Genomic DNA, 14,050 nt, shown 5'->3' with positions numbered 1-14,050 from the left:
ACATGTGTGTTTTAAATGTTCTGGAAGAATCTTCTTTTGTGTTGTAGTTTGGCTTGGGGCTACTCTGAATTTGGTGGTTTTCAGTTAACTGGTCAGAACTGAACATGATCAATTAATTGCCTGTTTCACAATTTCAGAGGCCCAGTTGCTATATGTAAGATCAAAGGAAAATACCCCCCCAAAAAAGCTAGTTAAGCATTACTTTTTCCCCCTATTTCAACCATATTTTTCTCATTTAGGTGGTGATTTTTGCTTGCTAGTTGGAAATTTTTATACCCCTTATAGAAATAAATAAGCATCTATGCATTTCCAGTTCTTAGAAGTATAAAGAACTACAAATTTAAAAAAATCTGTATAGATTTTAAAAATCTATATAGACTTCTATGCAGACAGTACATTATGAAATTCTGAACTCTCATATTATTTTTTTCACTTCTACATATACTTATTCTAAACAGAAATTTTTCTAAAACTACAAGCGTTCGTAGAAATCATCTAATTTAAATATTTCATTTTAAGAAAATGGTTCAGACATACAAACACTTTACAATGTGATATTATAAATACCTGTGTGGTCAAGATTCAGTATGAGAAAGAAAGCGCTGAACATTGGGTTGAGGCTCCCCACAATGTCTTTCCAATTTCGTTCATCCCAGAGATAACCTATGCCCTGAATTTCATGCTTATCATTATCATGCATGTTTATATAATTTTGCTATATACACATATGCTCAAAAACAATAGATATAATTAGATATAATAATGTTTTAAAACTTGATATATAAATATATCATCCCACAAGTACCTTTCTGCAACTCTGCTTTTGTTGTTGCAGCTCCACATTGCACTTTTGAGGTGCAGTCATGCTAACTCAAGTAGCTATAGTGCATTCACTTTTCTTTTTACTGCATCTAATATTGCAGTATGTGAATATTCTATAAATTCCTTGTTCACTAATATATCCGAAGATGTTTTTATTTTTTCTCTTTCAAGTAATTTTACAATGGGTATTTTCCATACATGCATAGAGACCTAGAGAAGAATGCACGAGTGGAGAGACTGGATTTTGGGATGGAAGAATCTTTATCACTCAACTTCTCTTGAAAGTTGTACTATTACCTGTTCTTCACGGTTTCTCCACATCCTCATAAATATTTCATATTGCTGGACTTATAAAATTTTGCCAATTTCATAGCTGTGAAATTATATTTCATCATTTTAACTTGCATTTCTCTACTAACTAGGGAAATTGAATACCTTTTTCAGATGTTTATTGGACATTGAGAATCCTCTTCTGTCAACTGACTGTTCATCTTGTTGGCTCATTTCTTTTCTATAATATTTTTGTCTTTATCGATTTATAAGAAATCTGTATGTACTTGGATACCAATCCTTCTTTGGTTATATAACCAGAGATATCGCATAGCAAATATATTCTCTCAGTCTATGTTTTGACTTTTTGTATGTACATACATTTTTTTCATATGCCTAATCTATTGTCTGAATAATTCATCTTTCCTTACTGCCCTCTAATGCCACCTGGTATTTATCAAGTTTCCATAAATGTGGAGATATATTTCTAAGCCCTCTATTTTGTTCCCCTGGACCAACTTCTAGCTATGAACCAAAGCTCCATTGCCTCAATTACTGTCATTATATATTAAGCCTTAATAGTCAATATAGAAATTCCCCATACCTTGTTCTTCAAAATTGTATTGACAAGTTTTGACCCTTTCCTCTTGTATAAACACTTTAGAATTAACTTTTCAAGTTCTATGAAAAACTACGGTGGGCTTTCAATAATAATTACTTCAGTTTTATAGATTAATTTACAATTGAGTCTTCCATCCAGGAGCAAGTATACTTGTTAGTTTATTTGAGTTTACTCTTTAATTTTAATAGATAAATTAACCCTGGGTCAGAAGTGACTGCTCAAAGTCACATAGCCAATTAATAACAAAACCAGTGGTAGAAGGAAGATCTCTTGACTCCTTAGTAGCTCGTACACTAAAAATGTTTAATTATTTAGTCAGTTAGGAAAGAAGACCTTGGAGTCCTTGCAGCTACTGCACCCACCAGCAGGAAAGTGAATTCAACTTCCCGAGTTTACTAGGCCCTTGATAAATCAGAGTGTAGTCAGAGGGCTTGCTAGAAATGCAGAATTTCATCCCTTCCCTGGTCCTACTGAATCAGAATCCTCACTTTTAAAAGATCTCTGGGTTATTGGTAGGCACATTAAAGTTTATGAAATATTGCTTACCAAACAATCCTGAAATTCATTGCATTGGTTGTTTTTCTCTAAAACCTGCCCCAAATGCATATATATATATATATATATATATATATATATATACACACACACACACATATGAATATTCCTTTAAAGGAAACAAAATGTTAAGGGTTTTTCTAAAAACAGCATATCTCAGGAATACTGAGGCTTCTTTTGATATCTGTAGTTATTCAGGAAACAAATACATTTGCTTTGAAATCACTAGCTGCCCCAAATTGGCCTTTTAGCTACTATCAGCCATTGGGGAAAATTCTGTAGAAAAAAGATGGAATACTGCAGAGACAGAAGCACAGAAGATTCAGTCTTTAAAGTAAAACAAAGAAGAAAGATCAGACGATTTTTTCAAGTAGTCACATACTATTCATGTTAATCTCTGTTCAGCCTTCTTCTTGTTTCACTACTATAGCAGCCAGTTATCTACAGCGGGGAGAGGGGAGGGAAAAAAAAAAAACGGTGAGGAGAGGGGATTTAAAAAAAAAAAAAAAAAAGTGAGATCCCTGCAATATCACGTCAAGCCACTAGGGGTATCTTTGTACCATTTTTCATCCTGCACTGATTTGGAGTAGAAACCTATATTAGGGGAAAACCAGGGTCCTCGGCATTTTTTGCGAGCAGTGCACCCAGAATCCAAAAAAGACTTTAAAAAGAAAGAAGGAAAGAATCCACAGTTCGTTTGGTCATCTGAACAGGGCTACGAAATCGCTCTACTGGACATCAGCACCAGGGATTCATTTTTGAGGTCAATTTCCAATCGAGATAAATCTATTGGATTAGTAGGATTATCTGATTGCAGCTGAAAGAAGTAACGTTGTTTGATCATTTGTATTTTTCGCCTGATGGTCGGATTTACATGGAGGTGGCTTTGAGTCTCAAGGATTCTGGATCGTGGTTGCATCTGGAGAGAAAAAAGGATCAATCGAAACGTTTTGGAAGTGTCCGTGGGTGAATAAAAAAAAGAAAAAAAAAGGAAGGGGGGGCGCAAAACTGGGGTTGCGGCTGCTTAGAGAAGAAAAAAATAAATAAAATAAAGGAAGCATCTTGAATTCTGAAACAAGAATTAACCGGGTGCTCGAGATTCCAAAATAAGCGTCTAGGAGCTGGTAAATACTTAGAGCAATTCAGCTTGAATTTGACGGCGAAGTGTTACAGAAACTGTCTCCTTGAATTATTGGAAGGGGACTGGGGGAAGATGAGGGGGCTCCTTCTGTGGATTTATCTTACTGAGGGTAAGTGTGGGGTATTTTATTGGGAGGGGGCTGCCTGGGTCTGTGTGCCGCCGCGCGGAAGGTGCTGCGGACACGGTGCCTGTGAAATGGAAAGAGAAGTGGGGGATGTAGACCACCTCGCGCATCTCCGGTGGATCGCTAGGGAGCTACCTAGATCGAGCTTAAAAACCTTATTTTGTGGCGTCGGTGGGGAAGCCAAGCAACCCTCCAAGCTCTCAAGTTTGCATTGAAAATCTCTCAGTTGGGAGATCCCTCTTGGATCTAGTGCTTTCTCCTAGTGATACTTTAAGGAGAGGCGGCAGCGATGCCTTGGAAAACCTGCATGTGGAAGGCGGGGAAACCCAAGTAGAAATCGCTGCTGCCTTGGCCGCGGTTTTGGTGGCTGTCTTGGCTTCCAGGGGGAATTTTGCAGGGGAAATTGGCCGTTTCATATTGTCTCTTTCTCCCTCGCTCTTTCTTCCTTCCCCTTCCCGCCTCTCCCTCCTCTCAGAAACACCAAAGGGTTACAGGGTCACTGCATCGGACAGAGACAGTAGAAGTGGGTGACTGGCCACACATGTTGTTTTGTAATTCACTTGCTCGACTTTGCATAATACAGTCCGAGGTAACTTTCTTCGAGTTGGACGAGTCCAGGAAGGCGTTGCAGCCTTTCTGCCGAGGGCCCAGGCTGGCAAGTGCGCCAGGCAGCCGGCTGCATTTCTGATGGATCCCTACCCTGGCTCCCTCGCCAGTTACTGGCTTTTCTTTCCAACTGAGCGGTGCGCGCGTTTCCAGACATTTTCTTGCAACTGAATTCAGGGATTTTTTTTTTCTTTTTCTTTAAAAATGTTATTTCATTGCTCTCAGCAAAAGCTCGTCTTTATTTACAGTAGGAAAATCAATTTCAGCAGATATAATTAAAATTAATCACTCAAATGAGTGAATATTAATTGACTTAGGAAACTATAAGTTGCTTTGGAATCAGAAAAGCATATTATTCTGAACCAATTTTGGAGTCCACATAGGTTCAGAACAATTACATATAAAGAAGTGGTTCGTTTAAAATATGTAGATAGATATGTTAAATAAGTTAATGCACTCCCCTCCCTTTATAAGCTTCTAATACCTCAGCATCATAGTTTTAGTTGGCTTTTCCTATTTAAGGCCAATTTGTTAAATTTTAAACCTCAGACATTCAGCTGTATTAGAATAAAATGGAGATATATAATAGTTAAACTACAAAATAATGTATTTTCTACATTTTAATCTTTTAAAGAAAAGCATCAAATATTTTTTCAGGGGTTTCTGTTTATAGATTATGAAATGTGACCTTTATGGTTTTAACATTGAAACCTCTTCATTAAGTGTGAACTCATTGAAAGGCAACTCTTCAATATCATCTAAAGCACTCATCATCCCAATACTTATTTCAGGAATTCCAGATACAACAGACATTCAGGTATTAAAAGAGGAGCCTCACCAAACTTTCTTCCTGGATTTGTGTGTGTATACGTGTTTCGTAAATCTAAACACTGAAACAAGAACAATGCCATTCCTTTTTTAAGATTAAATAGTAAAATATGAAACTCTTGTCTCCCAAGGATTCTACAGTGGAAAAGTTACTTATTTCTGCAGACTTTGCGTAAGTTTTTCTAGAGATGATAAAAACAGTAAGAAATAGTTTCTAAAAGCCTAACTGTTAGTTTTAAGAAGATATCTGAGAGGTTAGGTTTGCCTTTTTTTAAAAAAAAAAAAACGCAGCTCTAAATCACGTGGTTTATGTGCAGCAAGAACTAGAAGAATGGATATTCTGCATTTTGGTACATTCTAGCCACTGATGCTGGCCACATAGTCCACTAATATTAACATCTTTTTCAAAGTTTAAGTTAAAAAAGACAGCTAGCAAGTAACATATTAAATGATAATAGTAAATCAATAATGAAGGTGAATGGGAGATGGGCTGGGATTCCTCTTTTTAGACTAGTAGAGAATATAATGTTGATACTATAAAAGTAGATGGAGAATATGAAATATGAAAAAGGAAGTCATTTTAAAATTTAATTTGCATATTTCACAACCACTGACCCAGTGGTCATGGCATGTGCTAAAGCCAGAATAGTCAGCTTAAAGTGCCTTTGTAATGGCTGAACAATATCTTCGTTTGTCAAGAATAATCAATACTTAGTAGTCCCTCGTTCCATTTTCTTTTGGCAGTAAAAATGAAAAGGGGGAAACTTTGGCCCACTCTATGGTTTCTACAAGCAGTTCCTACATAAAACTTTGGTAAACTTTGTAGGTGGTAGATCCACTTTGGAAGGTTAATAATGATAGAAATAAAAATAAAATGATACACCACAAAAAAATTTTAAAGCTATAGCCAGTAAATGAAGAGCAAGTTACCCAGTTACATAAAAGTTCTCTATTAATAGAGTGGTTGACTCTAAGAACTATTGAAAAACCTGAAGAGTTCATTTAGAAAATTAATTACATTTGCTCTACTTTATCCAAATACATTTTTTTTTGGTCATGATTATTAAAAAGAACATGGTAGCCTTGATCAGCTGTTCCAATTTTGCTATTGAATAACACAAAATGTGGTAGTTTGGGGTAAAGAAATAGAAACTCTCAATTAGCCCTGAAAGTTGCAAGCACAGTTCCTAATGTATGTGACAAGAAATAGCGTTGGATTCCCCCAAGCTTATCACCATGGAAAAACTGATGTTGATTCACTGGAGCTTTGCTGCACCTGTCTCTCGAAAGCCTTCCACGTGTTCTAGCTGGCCTAACATTCAGGGGGTGCTGAATACATTTGCTGCAGATTCGTTCCATGATTTGAGACATTTAAATACAGTTAAATATTATTCTACATTAACTGATTTTCTTTTAAAGAAAATTGCTACACACTCTTAATTGAAAGCAAAATGAAAAGGGCAATCCTTTTTAAATGATTTGTTGAAATTTATCACATGGCTTCTCAAAGTGCAAATCTTCCATCTCTTTTGCTTTATCAAGAAATGCAAAAAATATAAAACCCTTAAAACTTAAAAAGTTTCAATATTTCAAATTTGCAAAACACAGAAACATTGAAAAAATTAACATATAGAACACTCACGATGAATTTAGGGTGTCCTTTTAAATGCCTTTTAAAAGGTAATTTAAAACATTTTGAGGCAGCTAACCTCTTAATCTTGTGGGATAGCTACATTCTCAACTGTTCCTAAGAATAATTCCTTAATAGTAACAGGTTTGATTATTTATGCTTTGTTATTAATGGCATCACACTGACAATGTCAAATATTGCTATGTTACTATAAAAGGATATGAATTATTTCTGCCTTCAATATCTCCCCCCGCCAAAGAAAACCCACCTATTTGGTAGCAAACATGTTTGAAAGAGAAAGACTGCCAACTCTAAGCTTAACTGAAGTCAGGGAAAACTAGTAAATCACTCCAGACATTTGAAATTATTAGACATTAAACTTTTGGGGGATTTTATATGAAGTCTTTTTATAACAGTCGATATAATCTCTTCTGTGTCTATTTCCATTGCATGTAAGAGAAATTCTAGTCAATGGCAAAATGCTTTACTGCTGCCATTACTGCAGACTTTATAGATGAGAGATGTGTCAGCATGTTAGCTTTAGCAGTAATGCCTCTTTTGTGTGAAACCTTATGGGCCTTACAGGCACTTTCTCATCCTGACACTCATAAAACATTCAATTCCCCATATTTATTATTTAATTTTCTTCCTATATATAGCAACAGAGCACTTCAGTATATGAATGTGTACCCAAAAAGATGACAGGCAAACATGAATGGGACTAATGAGCTTTAATAATACACATATTAGGGGTTGCTAAAGGAAGTTTAATTAAGAAAAACAAGTTGAGCATGAAATTCATTTTGGAACAAATGCAAGTTAAGTTATTGCTACAGATGTAAAATCAAAAATCACAGGGATACATCACAGGAAATAAAGTTCCAGCCTGAGACTAGACCTACTAAATGCAGTTGACATCTTAGGACTTGCCTTTAAGTTGATGAGCTTGGGCCTGACTTATGAAATCGAAGAATATACACTTTTTCACAGTTTTCACTCTTTTATAGCAATTTTGGTTTAGTACGTTAACTCTGTATCCAGGCATGTTCTGTATTAGTCCCCTTGAGACAGGCCACACAGTAGCCTTTCATTTCTCTATGGTCTACTTTTCTAATACCACATATGCCTGCAGGTAGGGCTACCTGCCAAAACCCATGCCATCCCTTTGGGTGTGCTGTAAGTGGTGCTTCAGTAGGAGATCTGCTCATATATCAATTTACCTGCACCTATAGTTTAATTTTTGGCACAATTTAGAAAATAAGTGGATTTATTTATCTGTTTTCTTGCTTATTTATTTATTTGGTAGTGGCATTGTATATTGGGGCAGAAATTGAAGAAGAGAGAGAATATTGGGTAAATATTTCCTTAGAATGTGGTTTTCTCATATTTTGTCTGTATTTAAATAATGTAGGTACATTCTGGGAAGAGTGAAGCAGTCAGGCAATAATATGAAGGTCTTATGTATGCTCCTCAACAACTGCCTTTTTGGAAACAACCAATTGATAGGCTAATTTATTATTCATACAGACCTTTGGCATCACTTGTGTGTAACAGTAGTTTTTTCTTCCTTGAAACACCCAATGAATATTGAGTCTTCAGAAGAAAAGAGGTTAGTTGTAACATTTCAAAATGAATTGAAAATCTTGCCTTTTTTTTAGATAGTTATGGTGAATACTTTCATACTGTCGTATGGAATAGTCCATATTGGAACTTTAACATGGTCACACATTAAATCAATAAATACTGATTTGATAAAAAAACTAACTTAGAATTATCACTGGCATAAGTTTTTCCCATAGGACAACCATTCCGCTTATGATAGAACTGACCAGGGAAACAGTGATTACTACATATCACATTGACCAACAGTTATCACAGTATTCACACCTGAAAATAATACTTGAGCCATCAATTCATTAACCGTAATGCTAAAAGGAGTAAAATTTCACTTCTGTAACCATTATGTTTCAAGTCAGTGCATCTGTCATTTTTAATTTAAATCTATATTACTTAGCTATCCAAAACTTTACATGCAAGTGACATTGTTATCTATCCTTTCTCTTATGGGTTAAAAAAAAAAAAAGTCACTAGTTTCTTTACTTCTTTAACTGTGCCAAGTACTCTACTGCATATGTTGCTCTAAGATTGATGCCAAAAGTTTCTATTATTTAGAGCTGTGGTCTTTAGTAATAAATCTGAGGAATTATTTAATATATAAGAGTAAAACATTTTACATGCTGTAATAATACAGTAGTAGTAGTCTGTATAACAGCCATAATGGCAGGGATTTTTGTCTGGCTTTTCAAAGCTATGTGTGTTTCTCCCCAACACCTAGAACAGTGCCTGGTATATCAGTAGTGACCAATAAATACTGCTAAATAAATATAGAGATCTGGTTCTAGCCTTGGATGTTAACAACTAAATTGGTAACCTCTTGCTTAATACCTGATCTCTTCACTTTTGCTTTTAATTTTTTCTTAACATAAATTGTTGTTTGAATTGATAGATATTTAAAGCTATGTGCAAAATTCCAAAAGTAGAAAGGAATATATTTAAAAGATTGCATTTTAATCAAAGATAAATAATAATTAAAACTTTTTAGTGAAATTTTTATACAGTTTATTTTATTTTGTTAAATTATTTTATCAAGACTCATAAGTATAATAGGATTGTTTGTGGTTATACTTTACTAAAATGTACATTAGAATTATTTTCTGCCATGTAGAAAATGTGATATCTCAAGGAACTTTGGAAGCGCTAAAAATTATTTCAAACACTTAGAACACGGGCAGTAAGATCTAAAATATAATCATGTTTGGCATTTTGGCCATTAATTCTTTTTTCAATTTTTAAAGCAATTTATAATTACAAATTTCCTATTGTTCAGTTTTATTTAAATGGTGAAATAATTTAAACTTACTCCATGTGTATATTAAATTCTTGTGAATATATATTCATTGACGTTTTGTTACACAAATGGCCCATGAATAGAGCATTGTTTTGAATTTTGTTATTATTAGTACTAATGGATCTGTAATACGAAGAGAAAATAAAAGATGTGGATATCTGAAGAAGACTGCAAGTGTAATAGCCTTTCCCCTTTGGGGCACTGGTTGAGCTCTAAGCCAGGTCAGGAGTGACAGAACCCTTATTGTTGTTTGGTGCCTTACACGAAAGGAGTTGGTGGTCTCAGTCCAGTTCCTAGCAGACAGTTACTGCTTAAACAATAGTAACTATAGTATTTGCCAATTCCAGCAGAAGCCTAGGACTGAATGGGCACAAAGGTTTAACTCCCCCCTCTCTGCTAATCATCCTCCAAGGGGTCAAGATTGACTCACCCTGGCACAGGGCCATACTGAGAAACTTAGCCCTTCCTCTGCCAAAGTTGTAGCAATTCTCTGGCAGCACGGAATTTTTTAAAGAGGAATTTAATTAAACAGGGCACCAGGAATGGCAATTCTCCACTCTTCCCAGGCACAGCAACTCACCAGAAAGAAAAATAGGCTTAAATACTGAATTGAGAAGGTAGCACTGCTCTTAGGTTGTACTGTCTTCTCTATAAAGATACTGGCAGGCATAATTAAGTTGCTTCTGGACACGATGGCTTGCAACCCAAAAGGGGCTCTTGTCAGACAAAAGCCTCATTAATATCAAGGGAAGTAATCAGCTCTACCTAGCTGTCTCTCCTGAGCTCTTGAGTGATTATTCATTTCTTTTGGGAGAATCACAGGGTCACCAAATGGTTTTAAAAATATGTCCTGTGGTATTTTACATATACATTAAAACTGTTGCCCATGCTTTTTTTTTTAACAACCTGTTTTACAGTTCTTGCCCTTCTTGCCCCCTTAACCTTCTTGCTCCTCAGTAGATTTTAAATTTAACAATTAATATTTAGATATTCTATCTGAGAATAGCTTCAGAGTAAACAGAAAGTAAAACTTGTTTTATACAGTTAGATGTTAAATGGATTGTTTTACTTGCATACCCAAAACAAAACAAACAGGAACCACCCAATGTTTAGCCATTTGTGTAATGACGGTCTTAGTAGAAATATTCAGTTGCAGAATGCAGAAGGAAACACTACCACTTAGATCTCTTTTTCTTTGTGTTGTCAGAAAGCTGTTATGGCATCTTAAAATCCCAATTTTTGCCAAACAGTAATGGAATTAGTCACCAGTCTATATGACCGTCCATGCACACCTCTGCATGATGAGGAATTTTCATTGTACTTCAACTTGTCATCACCTCTTCTCTGTTTTATCTTCTCTTGCTGCAACTGTAATTAAGATAATGCCTTCACAGAGGTCAAGTATCACAGATGAATAAATAAAATCTGAGGATAGGGTTAATTAATGAAAAACAATATAATGAATGAATGGGCTATTCATTCAAGAAATATTCTCCAGTGACCTACAATGTAATAAATTGTTCGGGGGATGGTAGTTACAAATCAGCAATTCAAAAGCCATAGCCTCTGTTCTCAAAGATTAAGGCTAATCTGATTATGTTATTTTTGTGATTATAATTATTCTCATCATACTTGGAGTAAGATCTCACATCCCTAATTTTTTGGCCTAGAATTTCTTGAAATGTCACTTCTTCTCCAGCCTGATGCCCCACCCTTCTCTCAAGTTACACTGATCTCTTTGTTAATAGGGAGCCCCAGGCTTCACAGCATTTGGGTCTCCCCTTGCCTCTGTCTGACACAGTTTGCCCCCTGACAACTTCTACTCATCTTTCAGAACCCAGTTTACAGGTCACTTCTTCAGGAAGATCATCCTTTCCACTCCAGACTCATTAACTCTCCCCTCAGAGCATTATCCTTCTTGGCAAAGCATTTATGACTAAATAGTTACCTGTGTGATTGATTTACATAAAGTTTGTCTTCCCCATTGAACTTTAGTCTCTTTGGGAATCATCACCATGCCTCTCTCCTTCATGTTGGCCTTCCCCGTGCCTGACACTAAATGATGTAATTATATAAGAATGAATAGGGAATCCAAGTTTACAAATTACTACAGTAAAAAGTACTACAGGTTCAGTTACAAGAAAGGCAACAAATGCTTTGAGAGTTGCGGGGAGGGAGTGTTTTTGTGACTGGGAGGGTCTGAGAAGGAAGTACTGACATTTGAGCCAGACCTTGAGGGATCCTAGCTGGAGTCCCTCCAGGCAAAATCTGATGGGGAGAGTATTTTTCAGGAAGGAAGATCTTGGTAAACAAGTTAGGTCCAATTCACTGACCTTGGCTCCCAGTGCTGTGTTTTGTTTGTTTGTTTTAGTTAATATTGTTTTTTCACAAAGATAGTTTGCTACCAGGTATAACCTCTGTGATATACTTGTGATTTTTTCCTGTTAAAATATTTTGTTGGTAAAATTTTTTTCTTCTATTTCTGTCAAATTTTAGTTTGCCTTTTCTCCGTAACATTCTGTTTTCTCTGTTATTTACTTACATCATTGGAGAAGTTCATTCAGAGTAGAAATAGCCCAAGGAGAGAGAGAACAAGTAGAACCCTGCTTCCATGTTCTGTGAAGGAAGGGAGAACGGGATGTAACCTGGGAACCCACTGAGGCCTGCTTACCCTTCCTCCTAGAAGGAGGCTCTGGATAGAATTGAGGAAGAGGCAGGGTTTATCTTTAGAGTCTCTAAATTCTTCTGCCTTATCTCTTTCTATTTGTTGGAACTCCCTACGTTCATAAAAATGTTTTTTTTTTGTTGTTGAAAAGTGTTTCAGTGGCTTTGTGTTTCTGATCTTTAGTTTAATTATCTGTTACATAGAGATGATAATTGTCTCTAACTCATGGTATTTAGACACAGCTAAATGAGATGATATAGTTAGCTCAGTGGCCCCAGTCCATACTTGTTGGTGCTAGCATTAATCAAGTTATTAATTAATTAACGATGAACATGCCAGTATATACTTGTCACCATGTTCTCCATAGCTACGTGTTGGTATGGCCACAACATGGGCTGTGATAGACCTTGAACTTCTACATGATTAAGGTCTTGAACTTTGATATTCCCATCTTTGTGATTTTTGGTTCTAATTCTTTCTTACGTTTTCTCCTTGTACCCTTCTGGTTCTGCCTGCCTTCCTACCCAGATTTAGTTAATCTATTCAACACTAGAATTACCATTTCTTATAACCTTTGCTCCTTGAAATTCTACCATTCTTGCCTTGCTTACCCCTATTCCTAACTGCTGTCATTTACTCTCTGACCCAGGTTATGGAATGTTGCTGGAAAAACTTTCAATACCACACCATTTGGAGCCGCTCCAAATTATGCCTATTAATTAACCTCAGCAAGCTAATCAGCCACCTTCATATCTCCCTCCTGTTGGTGTCCTGTGTATTTCACTCTCCTGAAAACCTTCAAACTGAGCGTACGACTTTATTGAGTTTGTCTCATTCAGGAGCAAAGCAAAGTGTCATGTATCATAAAGGTTCAGGACATATTCTTTAGAGTTAGGGAGTCTACCTTTTTATTTATTTATTTATTTATTTTAGCTTTGTGGCCTTAAGAAAGTTATCTAACCACATAAAGCCTCATTTTCCTCATCTCAGATAATAATACTTGGCTTATAATTTTGTTGTGAGGACTGAATGTAAAGTGCTTTGGACAGAGCTTGGCAAATATTTGATGGTCTATAATATTAGCTTTTCTTGATGTCATTGTCACATAAATGTGGATGTATTTAGCTGTACTCCAAACTGTACATGAAAATAAAACTGTTTCCAGTTTCTTTCCCACCAATTCATTCACTAAAGTAATGGTTTCCACGCCTTTGTGGTCACATAATCCTCTGTTTTTGATAACCAAATCATAAAAAAGTATAAAATATATACTTATACTCCTACATAAATATCTCTACCATCAGGTTGCAAAACATACACAAAAATAGACACTAAGTGATGAGAAAGATGTCAGTTTTTTTTTTTTTTAACATAAACTTGATGCCTTCTTCCCATGATTCATTAATAGCTCAAGATGTAGAGATTCTTAGGGCACAGTTCACAGCTACTAAAATGGATATAAATTTTCATTTCAAAGTTATCTTTCTGATGTTTGCAAATATTTTTGTCTGCTTGTTATTATATATGATTAGATAGCCATTATTTTCAGTCTTGCAATGTAGCTGAAAACTTATGCTAGAACTAGGAGAAGTTTTATTTCTGCTCTGTTTTTGTCCATATATATATATATATATTTTTTTTTTTTTTTTTTTGCGGTACGCGGGCCCCTCACTGTTGTGGCCTCTCCCGTTGCGGAGCCCAGGCTCCAGACGCGCAGGCTCAGCGGCCATGGCTCACGGGCCCAGCCGCTCCGCGGCATGTGGGATCTTCCCGGACCGGGGCACGAACCCGCGTCCCCTGCATCGGCAGGCGGACTCTCAACCACTGTGCCACCAGGGAAGCCCTGTCCTTATTCTATTACTAGTATTTCCTTTAATCT

General features: G+C 36.0%; 1 protein-coding gene across 4 annotated transcripts in view; it reads left to right on the top strand.

Moving 5' to 3' along the window:
- Positions 1 to 14,050, top strand: part of NLGN1 (neuroligin 1) — an 887,115-nt gene that overhangs the window by 153,590 nt on the left and 719,475 nt on the right. For 2 of the 4 annotated variants that reach the window (XM_029214424.1, XM_029214423.1), the window contains exon 1: positions 2,880 to 3,519. The exons of the other annotated variants lie outside the window; for them this stretch is intronic. The gene's annotated coding sequence lies outside the window, so the exon portion shown is untranslated. Of the gene's footprint in view, positions 1 to 2,879; positions 3,520 to 14,050 lie in introns of those variants that run through there. 4 annotated transcript variants of the gene reach the window in all.

This window comes from Monodon monoceros, unplaced genomic scaffold (genome assembly GCF_005190385.1).
Source record: "Monodon monoceros isolate NGI ecotype Baffin Bay Population unplaced genomic scaffold, NGI_Narwhal_1 Super_Scaffold_11, whole genome shotgun sequence".
In the NCBI taxonomy this organism is placed as follows: Eukaryota; Metazoa; Chordata; class Mammalia; order Artiodactyla; family Monodontidae; genus Monodon; species Monodon monoceros.
Note: the sequence above shows the minus strand (reverse complement) of the source record. Positions and strands in the feature narration are given on the sequence as shown.